A 16,253-nucleotide genomic window follows, 5' to 3' on the forward strand; every position below is an offset into this window, starting at 1 on the left:
AATCTCCTTGCTTTTACTGACCTGTTTAAAGATAATCAACAATTTAGTAAGAAATTTTAATTTTTAAAGAACTATATCTAAATGAACTTAACTAGATTTACATCTACTATAAATGTTTGCAGCTAAAGTTAAATAAAAAAATATTTAAGGTGCCAAAATTGTCAACCTGATGATCAGATCGGTTTTGGGATGTCAATTTTAGGTGCAATTCAAAGGTTCCGTTCCCATTTTCATTTACAAAAGCGTATACTATCAGTTCAAAAAATGGGTCAAATGGCTCTGAGCACTATGGGACTTAACTTCTGAGGTCATCAGTCCCCTAGAACTTAGAACTACTTAAACCTAACTCATCTAAGGACATCACACACATTCATGCCCGAGGCTGGATTCAAACCTGCGACCGTAGCGGTCGTGCTGTTGCAGACTGTAGCGCCTCGAACCGCTCGGCCACCCCGGACGGCTACTATCACCTCAACAAACCATGATATTTTAGGTGATAGTTATGATTCTGAAGCCTCAGAAAATTATTTTAGAACCCACAATTATTTAATAGTATGGCCATAGTATTGGAAGGTAGAAAAAAAAGTTATCTTAACGTGACAACAATAGGGATACTTTTGTGAGGCTTGAAACACTTATTAATTATTACATTAAAGGCTGATTCGCATCACACTTTGCACAGGCTTTGGACCCTGAAAATGATAAATGACCATCTACCATTCTGGCATATGTAAAATCAGCCTAAACACGCTGAACTAATGTACACTCTATTTACAATTAGAACTTAATATGAGCTCCGATAATGCTGCTTCAATGTTTTAATAATTTTATCTCAGTAATCTGCGAGGACTCAGTGGTCTTCATATTTTTAATACATCATTTTTAACGTATTTTAGTCCTGTTTCTGAATATGGGCAATGGCTTTCAAGCAAGGCCTAAGGTAGCCAGTCTCTTCATAACTCTTTACGATTCTCTCTAGCTGTCGTCCAGCTTCAAGTACTTCTTCTTCATCTTCATTTCCAATTTCATGTACATGCAGTTTGTGAGCTCTGCATCCTTTTTTAAGCACTCCACCAAATAGTTGATTCTAGGGTGAGGGTTTCCAATAATACTATTTATTTTGTTGTGCCACCCTTCAACAGCATTCGTCGTTCGGTGCCTTTTTCCGTAACACTCCCTCATTTCTATTGCGATATCCTCATTCTTTGGCCAGTTATCCACAAAGTACTCAAAAAATTGAGAGAACCTTCCGTTATCATGAGCTTTTGCATGAATCTCAATCCATTCATTGCTTACGTCCTCTGGTTTTACAACTGCCAGCGCTGCACACATGCTGACATGAAGTCTTAAATCCTCGTTCTAGCGATACTCCTCTGTTAGACTGAGAACTCGAATTTTTCTTTATAATCTCTTCTTCATATGGGAATAGAATCCATTTATTTCAGTTGTTGGAAAAACGTGACGAATGGCCGATATCGCAGCTGCCTCAAAGTCCACCTTTACTTGTTTACGACGCCACTCAGAGACTGCCTGTTTTATCAGACGAAACAGACGAACATATGTGTCTTTCTGCTTATTAGGGAACAGTGCAAATACAGTAGGAAGAATGTTTTTTTTTTCTTTAATCGGGCCTCCTAAGACCACGTGTATGGTGTAGATCTGTGCAAACTGCTTGCTGCATCTCTTAAATGTTCCATCCATAAAAAAAAATGGAACATGTTTTTAAACTTTCTTTTCCTTTGCTTCCACTAAAAATCGTTATTCTCACCTCTGATCTATCGTCTTCCAGAAGAAAACTACTGCCATCTCCCATTTTTAATAGATCTTCATGAAGATCAATTTCATAAGAGTTCTTAGGCTCTTGTTGGTTCCCCCGCTCTTGACTCCATCGACGAGGCACGGTTCTCTTCATAGATACTGAATTAGGCATCACTGTAACAAAGTCATAAAATTTATTATGTAAATTTCCCATTTCATGCGCGTATATCTCCGATAACTGCGTAGTTTCTTCTAGAGACCTTCTCTTCGCTCTTTCCACTTGCTACACTTTCAGGGCCGCATCGTCAGGTGGTCCAAAGAGATGTTCTAATACGTTGAACACTTCTCCGTTCCTCGAAAGCAGCTTTCCCTTGCAATGATCCACTTTTCGGAGTAAGCACATCCATGTAACAACACCTTCTTTAGATTCCCTCTGTTTAAGATACGCGTAACCTTTGTAATGAGCAGGAGGCCTGCCCTTGTTCGTTGTAATAACCTCCATACTGATGGTCACGTTAGGAGCTTCGAAAGCAAACTGGGCGGGCGGGTGAGGTGGAGGAGGAGGAGGAGGAGGAGGAGGAGGAGGTTGGGAAGGAGGGGGGGGGGGGGGAGACAAGGGACCCAATCCTTCCGAGCAGGTAAAACCGTGGCAAATGTACGGCGTGGCAAATGTCCGGCGTGGCTACTGTCCGGACACCCACAGATCCATGCCCTAGGCAGGATTCGAACGTGCTACCGTAGCGGTCGCGCGGTTCCAGACTGTAGAGTGTAGAGCCTATAACCGTTCGGCCACCGCAACCAGCCGTAGGATAGTGCATACAAATAGTTTGTAAGTCCTCTTTCGACATTTTATACGACTGGTCTCTCTTGTTATCGCCAGGCCTGTGCTCAATTGGTTCTCCTTATCTCACTTATCTCATAAACTATGATCTTAGTGAATTCTCCTATGTTAATATGAGATACATTGAAAAGGCAGCTTATTAACCATCAGTTATTTTCCCAACAGATATGGAAAGTTGCTTCCTCATGATTCTCTGAGTGCTGAAGGGCAATGAAAGCTATTACATCGATTACTACATAATGAGCTGCACACGGACGCTACTTACTACTATAGTACAAACCTGACAAACAGCAGATGTATTTATAATATAATAGGACACGGAAATGTGTTGTAGTTGATTTTGTCTAACAGTGAATTATCGACGGAAGATATAAGAGATTTCAGTAATATCTTGCGTTAGACAGGATATTGATTTATATAACCTGGAGCTTCAGAACATGTATCTGGAAGATTACACTTGTTGAGACATACCTTAGTAAACTGACATTGTCGCTCGACTTAAAATAACGTTGCGCCTCTATCTTTTCCTCCCCTAAACTTACGGACATTCAACGGTGTTTGTTACATGCGTCACGCTTCATACCTTTTGTCACTTCTCTACTGTTAATGTGAGAAACGTTTCAACAATAAAACGAGTTCCGTATACAGCAATGGAACTATCAACGGTGTGTACAATTACCTTCCATAAAATCCAACTACAACGCACTAGGAGTTGTCACCGAGCACATAAGTATAGAATGTTCATTGCTACAACTTACAAAAGAATTGATACGAAAAGATTCTTTTGCGATATGTCACCTGCTTCATAGCAGATGACTTGCTTTCATTTCATTTCATGAAGTGTATAAAGGCGGATAGCCCTGTAAATATCGAGTTTTAAGTTAAGTAGCTTCAACTGAAGTATTACAACAGGATGTATGTAAATTTTATGTCAGGCCTAAAATAGGAAACCAGTCAATAATTCATATGAAAACGAAACCACACAAAAAATGACACATCGTTTCCAAAACTTATTGCACAAACAAGGAGGAAAACTAAATATTTGGCTATAGAGAAAGCTGATTTCTTAAGCCACTTTGTTTCATCCGAGACCTCGGAAAAAAAACGTTATCACAGTTCTATATCAAGAAAGAGGATTCATTCAAATTTGCTACTTGGTTTTCTCGTAGGTTCAGTAAATAAAAATGGTGACAGCATATTTTAAACAGTACCAAACTGTGTGAGCCATGATTGTTCGAAGTTTAAAACGTCTATGTAGCTTTCACATCAAGCTAAGTTTGTATTTCCACTGTTGTTCCTTCTTTGAAAGTCTGACCTCAATACTTCCATCATCTGAAAGAAGAAATAATTTTTTTCTCTCGATTCAAATAAAAGGTAAGTCATCAAAGTAGAACTGAACAGTAGTGGGACAATGATTTCCATCAGTATTTCTCCCTGAGGAATATGTGCAAGTGACGCGAAATCTATTTGTAAATCGCTTGAAAACTCGACTGTACCTCCCAGTATCTGGTTTTCTAAAGTAGGAATTAAATCAGCTATGTGCTGCATGGTGGCCTCCATAATGACCAATGTTCTCTGATAGACTGTTACGAGCGACAGAATCGAGACTCACTGACAAGTTACATAAAACCTAAAACAATTATTTTTATCATTAGAGATTTTCATTATCCGCTACATGAATACAAGTGTTTAAGAAAGTGGCCCTTATCAAACACAGACGTTAGCTGACTAAGTAACAAAGTAAGTAGGAACTTTAGTTCATTAGTTTCTCCAAGGCTTTGTAAAACAGTGCTAGAAAACAAAATGGAAATTAATTTTTAGAACTTTGGAGGCATTTTATCATACATATAATCTTAATAATACGTATTAAAATCTGTTGGGGAATGTCTCTGTATTTGCACATGGGACTAAGAAAATATTACATAATAGGGTCATATAGTGTCTTATTACAAATATTTGTAACAATACACGAATATTTAGTAATTATGATCTTAAAAATTTTTCTTATTTGAAAGCAAGATAATAGAAAAATGTCACTAAATATCCTCTGTGTGATGTTAACTGATTATTCTATCGCTTCTTGATAGAACTACATATAATAAATGAAAGGCGCAAAGTTGTTTATTTTCTAAAGGTCTACTTTATTTAACTAACGATTTTCTGCTTATAGAGCAATCATTGGGTTTTAAATAACCACTGTCATGAAAACAGCTCAAAAAACAATTCCTACGAAATATTATCAATACTTTACAAGACTACGGAAGAGTTGCTTGAAGACCTATTATATATGGAAAGTGTTGCAGGAATAAAGACACAATAGTCAAAAATTGTAACAAAACAATATGTGGACTATATCTGTCTCTTCCTTTCTATTCCTCCTATTTTATTCTGATTACCCATGTACTTCAAATAGTGTGTTGTTAAGATTTTGAATTGAGACTTTTACTCTGTTTCTGTATCATTTTCCGTACGTCACACATCTTTAAGCTATTTTTTAGTAGTCATGTGGAGTACCTACTTTATTGGTAATGTTAATTTAAGGGAAACTGTTACACATGCACTGTTTTTCGAGCCTAGTGTCAACATTTTCCATGTTTTCCTCCATTTATTTTTATTTGTTGTTCACCTTTCTCGCTTTTTTTATTTCATTACCATCACACCATCAAAGGTGACATTTACTGTGGATGGGTGCGCAGTCTAAAAGAGTAACTTCTTTCTCAATGTTTTTTACGAATATTGTGAGTTGTCTTCTGTATTTCTTGTTTAGAGTATGTTATCCATTCATTTCAGGACTAGAACAGACTGTCTCATCAGTACAGAGAAAATCAGTTACTTAAAATGTAGGGCTTTATTGAAATGTTAATCGTCCATATTTATCCTGAAGACAATTTTTATTCTTAAGTTTATTTAACAACATATAATGAAAGTCGATACATATGATGTGAGTTACTATCATGGTGCTTTGGAGTGTTCCTAATACTATGATATCTAGGACCTTCTCTTCCTCAAATACTGTATCTGCTAGTACTACTGCAGTTTCAAACAGCATACCACATTATTTTCCTGTTTAATGGGTCTGTTTGTAGTTTTGGATGGCTTAAAATGATGGAGTTGTAATATGATACATATTTTTTATTGATACTTTCTATATGGATTGTAACTCTACATTATCTTTTGTTCCACATAGATCTACTGTCTAAAAAATAACCAAAACCAGGAATCATCAAATTAGTGACAGATCGGTTTATACAAACACATCTTGGATCCAGATGTGTTCACAATTTTTATCCTAGACATGTCGCCCTGTAAATTAAATGCCCACGTTTTAAAAAGCATCCAGTCACACTTGAAATAGTCACCATCCCTTTATTCTTGATCAGTCTCATATTAACAATAGTAAGTACATCATTTATGTTATTGCCTGCATTCTCTATTTTAGACATGAGAGATACACTGTTGAAATATTATATACCTTTTATTGATGTAGTGTCAGTGCGCCTCCAGATCTTTACTCTTATGGCGTTATTGTAACGATTTCCTTATTTTTTAGGAATTTTCTAGTTACTCAGAGTTTCGCTGATCACATCCTTAATTTCGTTTTAATTATTATTCACAGAAAAATATTTCAAACTGATTGCATTCATATTAATAATTTTAGTTGCAACAGGGCCGAGGGAGATGATAAACGTATTGCATCAAGTAAGTTTCTTGCAATGGCCGCTGTTATCTCCATTTTATTTTTGTTTTGAACATTGTGACGATTCACTTATGTAGGTTATACCAAGTTAAATATCTAGCCAATTAACTACATTTATTTTTGGTTGAAAACACTTTTAGTGCTACTTGACAACAGCAAATTGCCTAGGTGTGAGCTATTGTTTTTACTGTACAGAATGCCTACCACGGGCTGATCATGAAAATGACTATAATCAAAAACAGGGATAGTTAACCGGTGAAACATTTTACTTGAGGATGGCTACACATCTGACACTTTGTAGTATGCTAAATAAGAATGAAATGGAAGTAAATAACAGCTGTAAACATTCTGCTTTCACCCAGAAATAATCATTAATAAATATCTTAATTTTAGAGCTGGCATTCGTTGTTAGTATTTTCTGTCATCAATTTTAAGGTGTCCGTTAAATCATTCATCACCTTTCCAAAAATGCCCCTCATTATTTTTGAACAGAGTTTAAGCAGCACATGCATCTCAGTTATGTACTGTAACTCACGCTAATAATTATGACTATTCCTTTTCCAGTATTAGCTCTCAAGGAACCCTCCCTGTGATATAACCTACAGATATATTAAATATGTCAATAGTTATATATTTACACTCAGTATTTAAGAGTGTAACTAATCCTCCATTATTCATATTTGATCTACATCAATATCGACATCTGAAATGAAACCACTACATTGTAGCATCTAAATGAAATAAAGGTCTGCAAGAAAATTTCAGCGGCGTAACATGGTAATTCTAGTAAACCGGTACAAGAAGGTAAATTGCAGTTGATTGGTGAATATCTTTCTTCTACGAAACATATTATGTTGATTTGAACCCGCTGCAGTCAATATTTACTGAAGATAATGGTTTGTATTTGAAGCAGAAGCGAAAAATGAAGTCAAGTAATGGTTCCAGTAAAACGCTCTGAAAGAAGCCTTGCCCGTTTCTTGTGGGTGTGTGGGTGCATGTTAGGCAACAGGATTTGTACTTGGCTTCTGACATGAAAGTTGTGTCGAGTACCACGCTATCGGAGGATCAAGGGGACAAGCACTTGGTTTACCACGGTCAAGATCAAAGGCTCACCATTAGAGGCGGGCGTGCAGGGCCCTAGTCGCCTTCAGAAGCCCTCTATCTTGCTAAACACGACCCCCTTGACGTCACAGACACAGCTACCGTCTCGCTCCTAGCGACTGTTAACCCAGTGAGCTAAGCGCCGGAATATCCGCTCCGCTGGCGCGTAACACAGACGGCGAAGCGTATTAGCGTGTTCACACCGCATTTTCTTCCTCTGTTTCTTGCTCTTGATGTACACACAATGTCTATGCCATTTTATTCCCTGCGAAGAGGCTCGCTTAGGCCTACTTCTTTGTTCAGGGAAGCAGGCACTACAATACGAGTACACTGCACAGGAATATGAAACATGGTAGGCGGGCGCACCAGCGTGCACGGGGCAAAAATACGAGCTATTCTCCCTACTTGTGAGTGTAATGTCGAGCCCTGCATCTTCAGTCACCTTTATGGTGGAATAGTCAGGTATGTTGTGTTAGCCGTTTGCGCTTAGTAGATATGAGGCGGGTCAGTTTTCAGGAACTTCTCATGTAGGTATTTACCACGTAACTGATGGATATCTGCTGTAAAAAAATCCCAAGGAATTACGAACACTTAGTTGAAAGTTTGACAAGTTGCCATATATTGCAGCTCACACCAGAAGTTCAGAAATCAGCGGCACAGGGAAAGTATCTTACAAACTAGTTCGGAGAAGTATCTAGATGTGTACCTTTGCCTCAAAAAATTTGCCTTTCCTCCCATCGGTTTTTAAACTGAACGCCCAGGGTTTTTAAACAAATTTAATTGACCTTAATTTAATGTTCACTACTTTGCATCGACTCTTTGGCTATTAGTAAGAATACTTCAGCTTCATGTTACATAAAATACGAGAGAAGAACGTCCTCGACGCCGTTGTCTTCTAAAACACTACATGCATCTTAGCAGCTAATCTTGGAAGCTTATATAAAATGGAACTTCTATTTTAAATGCCACTAAAAGCTTTAATTTAATGAATCGACGTTACGTAAAAGCGTTAAAGCAGGTTACAGAGTGACATCATTGGAGCGTTTCAAGAGAGTATTGTCTGAGACATATGAAACTGAATTTGAGGAGCAGTGTGCTGCGGGGCAGGGTCGGTCGTCCGCGTTTTGTTGACACTGTCGTTCAGTCCACCTAACTCTATAGGATTCTTGCCGATGTCCCTTCACTCTGTGGTAGCAGATACGCGCTAAGCAGTGGAAAGCAGCGTTGATGATACCACCACCTCTTACCTACCACACAGAGGCCGCGTTACTCTAGTTCAAAGTCAATTGCTGAAAGCTCGCGACAAAAAAATCATCAGTCTACTTGCAGAAAGCGTTTGAAATTAGATTAAATCTGCTTTTTATTCATATTGAAACACATGAAATGGCTATCAAGTCCGTATTTAACACGGTAGAACGTTATCATTCAAAGATCACTGTCTGTATAACAAATATTCACTCGAAAAGTAGCCAAAACTTTAGTAAGTCCGACCTGACTAATTTTCACCTTCTACCAGTCACAGACTCACAACTATTCGCGAGTTAAACATTCGGTCGTTTCAGTGGTCTTCTTCGTAAGTGGCGCTCGCCAAAATATTCCGTACAGAGCACGAACACGCCACGCGGAGCTGTTACTAGAACAGAAAGTTCACACGCTCATATCTCTCAAACTATTTAATTTAGAAACACCAAACTTTCACTAAAATTCCTAACTCCAGTCGCTCCAGTCACAGTATGTTCGAACCGAAATGAGCTCACTATTTCCTCATCTTACAGAGTGTGTTTAAGGAGCGATCTTACATCGTGTTATCCGTAGAACGGCTAGTAAGCGACTCTTCTCGAGGTGCTCTCCTATATGCCCAATCCTCCTTTCGTACGGGAACAGCTTCATTCTGATTGGCTGTTGATCTAAACGACCAACCAGAAAGTTCCTTCCAGATCATTCTTGCAGCATATCATGCTTTATCCAGTCACTAATTTGATAGTAATTATTGTCAGCAAAACTTCAAGTTCTTATATTTTGTTTAATAAAAATAAACGAAGTGCGAATAATTCTTCAAATTGATAAATAAACCTACTGCGCCTCTAACATCTATTCTGGCTACTTCTATACAAAAGCAAGGACACACCGACATACGTCACCAGAATAGTGGTGGCAACAAAACTTTCCCATGGTTCGTTTGTACAAGATTTTACGTAAAATGAAATACTAAATTTTATTGTATGTCCCACATGCACTCTCTCTATCATTCTCACGTACTCACACGGGAAAATATAGTCAAATAATAATTTTGACCGATTTTTGTATTGCGTAATGACCAGTGCCTAATGTTTTAAAATGAAAATTCTGATTAATTGATTTTTATGCACTGATAACTTTAGAATGGCTTCAAATGATAATGAAAGTCCATCTGTTATTGTTCCTAACTTGGTTTTAAAAAACAAGCGTAGGTTTTAGGAGTTTTAGGTAATTCTCTTTATCTTCAGAACTATAATAAATAAAAATCTGAAATTTTGACACCACCATTCCATTAATAGCAAAAGGCTGTGTACCAAATTTGAACAAAATCTGATAACAGCTAATATGGATTACTCTGATTCGTAGAGAGTATGAATCTTCGTATCGACTGAATGTTACGCTATGCAGTTGTCACTTCCGGCAGCGTCAGCTGTGATGTGAGCAAAGCGAAAAAAAAAAGCCATAGCCATTTTGCAGCCACCGAATTAGACGCCTACTTGCCTTACTGCAACAAATGTCATCTAATAATAACTGCCTGCATTAGAACTGTATCAATCTGAATTCCACGTTCTAGAGCCCTACGTTTAAATACTTTTTACGTTTAGATATCAGTTTGCCGTAGGTAATGGCTAAACCACCTGTTTAATGAATAAAACCCAAGTGGCGGGAAAAGACTGGGGTCATTCATTCATCGCTGGTCAAAACTGAAGTTCGAAGCAACTGGAGAAAATCAGCATCTCAAGGACAAGGCGGTTCAATAAAGCACAAATGGAACTTTTTTTCACAACTTGGAACTTTCCAGTAGAAGTATAATTTTACACCCAATCGTGTCTCTAATGGAGGCGAAACAGGATTACATCCTGTACGGGGAAAACTGCAGGAAAGAATAGCAAGGAAAATCCAAATACTGATAATAACACAATGTGTTTCCTTGTCTTAAAATGTTTTCTATTTAAATTAGTGATACGTTAGTGTCATGATTTGAAGTTTAGTATGATCACGGTGTTGGGCACAATGTTGATGATGATTGTCATGATGGGGGTGATTTTGATGTAATGAAACATTATACAAGTGAATAATGGCAATAACTGAAAATACTGTAATTCTCTTTTAGTCTGTTGTAATTATAATAATTTTTTTATAGAATACTGGCTGATGACAGCGTGGTGTTTACCCCATGCCTAGGGCCAAGGTCCGTTTCCTTCATGTGTAACATTTTGTTGAATGTAAATTTCATAATACATATAACAGTCCTGAACTTGTGGTATCGTGTTAAGTGTTATTCAGAGTGTATTGTGTACGATTTTCTTTGTCATGTAACCAGGAAAGCAGAAGGGAGAAACAGAAAAGTGTCAAATGGGCACTTTTCCCTCACCTACGATTTCATGAAATCAATGTGAGTAAAAATTCTGATCACATATAATTCTTACATTATACAAATTAGAAAGTGGGGGATTACTTAAACAACACATTTGGGAACGGTAAGAAATATTAAGGTTGCTAAAAACAGGAAAAGATGTTATTCATTCAGTAGTATACTTTTACGGCACAGCCGGCCGAAGTGGCCGTGCGGTTAAAGGCGCTGCAGTCTGGAACCGCAAGACCGCTACGGTCGCAGGTTCGAATCCTGCCTCGGGCATGGATGTTTGTGATGTCCTTAGGTTAGTTAGGTTTAACTAGTTCTAAGTTCTAGGGGACTAATGACCTCAGCAGTTGAGTCCCATAGTGCTCAGAGCCATTTGAACCATTTTTTTTTACGGCACAAGCACGTTACTGGAAGAATGTGTGTCCCATATGTGTGGTACATACTATTAAGCTCCTTTCATCTTCCTGAGCTCAGAAACTTCTTCATCAAGGACATACGTTGCCGCAAATCCTCAGTAAGATAAACTGAAATGTGCAAAATTGTAACACTAGTTTTTGTATCAACTAGATTTGAGCTAACTATGCATATCTGTTAACTTCATTTATTCTGATTTATTTGTTAAATAATTACTAACAGTGTAGGTATTAGTTGTTCATAGACTCCGAAAAAGATCTTTCATCCAAATAGTTTTCATGTACCTCTGTAATGTGACAGTACGTTTTGTGACACTGTACACAAAAACAAAATACCTAAAGAGTAAGTGTAGATTTTAAGGAGAGTAGGATCGTGTCATTTTCCTCCAACAGCTCGACACTCAGCTTTCACTGTTGTGATCCTCTTCAGGAGTGTTGTAGTGTTCGCAAGTGGCTGAACACAGTGAAAAGCCTTCGCCGCGTTTGTGTGTGACAGAAAGTGTTTACCGGTCAAATGTTCCTGTGGCTCTCGTTGTCGGTATAAGCGGAAGGTGATGAACCAGTGTGACATGAGCAGAGGTGCAGGATGCCTCGCTGACGTATGCGCGAACCATACTGTCAAATCAGTTAGTTTGGAAGAGAGCGCATTATTGGCGTGAGAATGTGGTGCATCCTTCCGGGAAATAGCTGCTCATGTGGGACGAAGTGTTTCGCTAGTGCAACGGCTGTGTGCAGAACCGTGCACGGAAGACCGTAGAACATGACGAGATGGGTCAACTAGCACCACACAGACAACTCCCCCGAGAAGATCTACACCTCATCCCAATGGCATTGCAAAACACATCGGATTCCACCTAGGCTCTGGCGCAACAGTTGAACAGTGAAACACATAGTACACTATCACGGGCGACAGCCCATCGTCGTTTATTTCCGTGTGGATTAGGTGCGCGTGGTCCAATTCTCCGCCTACCACCGACGATTATGAAGAAAAATACTAGACGGCATGGTGTATGAAAAGACGTCACTGGGGCAGGAATGGCATCAGATACTATTTTCAGACGAATCCAGGTTCTGTTTGTTTGAAAACGCTTTCAATATCTGGGTTCGCCGGGGACAGGGAGAGTGGCGTCACACTAACTGCATCCACACATGACATACAGCGCGAACTCATTGCGTTATGATGTGGGTTGCTATTGGGTAAACCACATTTTACACCTGGTGTGTATCAAGTGCACTGTGGTCAGTGTGACCTACGGGAGTACATCCTGTGACCCGTAGCAATATCCTTTCTGCACAACACTCCAGACGCCATTTTTCAACAAGATAATTCCCGAGTATATATTGCTGCATGAACACGTACCTTCCTGGCGTCACAGGATGTCAGTCTTTTTCCCTGGGCTGCCATATCATCAGACTTGCCGCTAGTCGAAAATGTGGGGTATATGGTGAAAAGACAATTTCAACCACAACAGATGAACTTACGAACCAAGTGAACGCAGCATGGACGGCTACACCACAGGACGCCATTCTGCAAGAGAGGCGCTCTGCATCGCGGTGTAGCTTGCTCGCCAGGTTTCGAGAGGGTGCGTTTCTGGATGAGGTATCGAATATATTGCTTCCCCCTACTTATACTTCCCGAGGAGATCACGAATGTAAAATTAGAGAGATTAGAGCGCGCACGGAGGCTTTCAGACAGTTGTTCTTCCCGCGAACCATACGCGACTGGAACAGGAAAGGGAGGTAATGACAGTGGCACGTAAAGTGCCCTCCGCCACACACCGTTGGGTGGCTTGCGGAGTATCAATGTAGATGTAGATGTAGATAATCATAGATGCCTTCACGCATTAAACAAGTTATCAGGGTCCATCATGAACCCTGTGGCTACTAGGCAACAGGACACATGTTGAACCGATGTGATTGAAAGCCTAATCATTTTTTTCTGCAGAACATACTAATGTACATGTCCCGTAGATATGTACGTCCTATGTCTAGTTATTCAAGGTGTTCTGTTTTTCTTGAACATAAGTTCTTCAAAGGTGATTAATACATATTTACGCACTCAATGGTAAAATTTAAGGTACAGTGCATGATTTGTAAGGAAAAAAGAGATTCCGGTACTGTAACCTTCCGAGGGTGTTTTTTGTGAAATTCAGACTTATTGAAACATTATTTTATAGCTTTCCTGAGCAGTTTAACGTAACATACTGTGTTTCCAGTTGGTCGTTTCCTAACAGTGTGAATGTGTGATGGATAATTCTGGCAAGGTATGCTGAGGTGAAACTGAGCAATCAATATAGAATGTAGTAACGAACACGAAAGATACAAATTTTTTGAACAAATTTGAAATAGCTTGCAAAGAATACCGATTGAAGGATGTAAATACGTTTTTCAGCCAAATAATGTAACACCTACAGAAGGAAAGCCAGGGAATCCTTCGTTTACTTTGTTGGGAGTTCAGTTTCGGTCACAATTGATATTTAATGTAGCCCTCTCACAAAAGATAAAACTCGTCAATTTGTTTCATTAAAACTGTTACCGAAATGTTAGTGTACCGCTGATCGCGCACGCTCAGTACAACTTTCTCGATGAGATGACTAATTACGTCTGCCTTGCCTGATTTCATTTATTTCAGGACAGTACAGATAAAATTGCTCCAGTGATTGCCTAATCGATGTAAAAGACACTTGCCGAGAAAAATAAAGATGAAAACATTACAACAAAGCGCGAAATTTAAAGGAAAGAGTTGTAGTGCCGGGAGATGAGGAATATTACAACAGTCCAGTTTAACACTTAGGGAAAAAAAATTCGTAGGAGTTGCAAGACGAGTGGCTACCTGCTACCCCTAATCACGACGTCTTGTAATGGGGCTACTGCGGACCATAGTGCGGGGTTAAAAGAACTAAAAGCTGTAGTTCCTTTTCTGGTGCTTTGGAAAACGTACTTGTGGTTAAGGCCAATGACTAATTAGTAGGACTTCGGCTGTTAAAAACAGCAACTGGCAAGTGGTTGTTTTGAGAAATGGCACAGTAAAGTTTCAATAAATTGTCAGAAATAACATATTTCAAGTTGATTTTTGTGATTTGTTTATTCACAGAAGTCATTGTATTCAAATATTTTCGGAGTAACAACGTATTTTTGAAATCTTAGATTCTATCCAGAATTTTATTCTTAAAAATACATCAATGGATACGTAAGATTTTTTACATGCAGTCTGAGTTTACGTAACATGAGTTACCACTGACTTACTGTTTCCGTGCTGGCTGAGTTAATGAAATGTTACTCTGTCACCTCTCAAGAATACAAATTCAAAAGGTCCGAACTGTTTGAGTTTATGTTAGCTACATGTGCGTTACCAATTTTCGATATAACGGAGTATAACAACCCCGAAAAGCAATCTATGACACTAAGGATGTCCCTTAACATTTAAACCAACGCACTATCGGGTAAGGTCATGTTAACAATGGAAAGGGACAAAACATAATATTGTTTCCGTGTTTACAGAATTATTCTTATGTCTCTGATTAGCAATAGCTTTTCATGCGTATTCGTTTATCTGAATCATAGTTATCCTGATCGCCTTTTATTTGTACAATTCTTCCATGAAAAGCAGTTTGCTGACACCGCGCATTTTACTACAAATGGCAGCCACTTTTTTGGCACTTACCACTGTTTACATGTACACATTTTGACGAAGTTTCCATTAGTGAGACTTTAAAGTTAGAGATAGAGTTCCACTTCTCGTTTTATCGTGGTAGAGCTCTTCATGTACGATGTTTTACTTGTAATAACCCTGTTTTTCATCGCCTTTTCCTTTCCATTGCTTACGGCCATGGTCTTGAAATCTATATTGGATGGTAATCGATATCCCTTTTCTTATAGAAGTTATTCTTATTATTGTCAGTCGGTATTTTACTGTACGACTCTGTTCTTTGAAACTTGGGTTGCAGATGTCTCCGGGTCGAACTGTACACTGTCTGCATTACGCTCTGATACGGTAGTGACCAGTCAGTTTACGACACTGGTGATATGCTGTAAAATGTTTGCCGCCATACTCGTAGTTCAAGTTAAAGACTATGTAAAATATAAGATCAGGGAAATCACAGTAATAACGTACACTACACTTCACATTTATATTTATATTTAACATAACTATTTATTCCGAAAGATATGGCTTCGTAATGAAGGGTCGTACTTAACGAAATAAAATAAAAGTTCATCTAATAAGAATGTCACATTTTCAACACAACTAGAAGCACACGAGTGATGGCACTCTGCACTTAATATGCTCAAAATACTAAGTGTGTTTATACACCAGTTCTAACCACGAGCTCAGTTGCATGAACTAAAGTTCATGTATAGCGAAATACAGTTTCATGCTCGAACAGCTGAAGTCACTGTTAGAATATCTCACTTTTACAGGTCTCTGGTCATAATATACCACCTGGATGCTCGCCCGATCGCGAGAAACACGTATCCGATGGTCGAAACCGAACATCCACTCTCACATCAGAAAAACCAAACCAGCGCTCTCTGTCCGATGGCCAGGATCTAACCTTTTTCCTTGCATTTTCCGACAGCTCCCGAGAGCAAAACTCGTACCACCACGTCCATCTACGTCACCAAACTTTAGCGAGTGGGGTCTGAAGTATCTCTTCATCACATAACGCACCTCTTACGAAACTTTGACACGCCACGTGTAGTTGAAATGGAATGACAATGAACTGGAAATGCAAATTTAGGTGGAACTGAACTACCATTCCTACACTGCAACTTCTACAATTAATTTACATACTTTACCAGGAACATTATTTGGTACTGTGTCTACTGACACTAGTTACT

The sequence above is a fragment of the Schistocerca serialis genome, chromosome 9 (genome assembly GCF_023864345.2).
Source record: "Schistocerca serialis cubense isolate TAMUIC-IGC-003099 chromosome 9, iqSchSeri2.2, whole genome shotgun sequence".
Lineage (NCBI taxonomy): Eukaryota > Metazoa > Arthropoda > Insecta > Orthoptera > Acrididae > Schistocerca > Schistocerca serialis.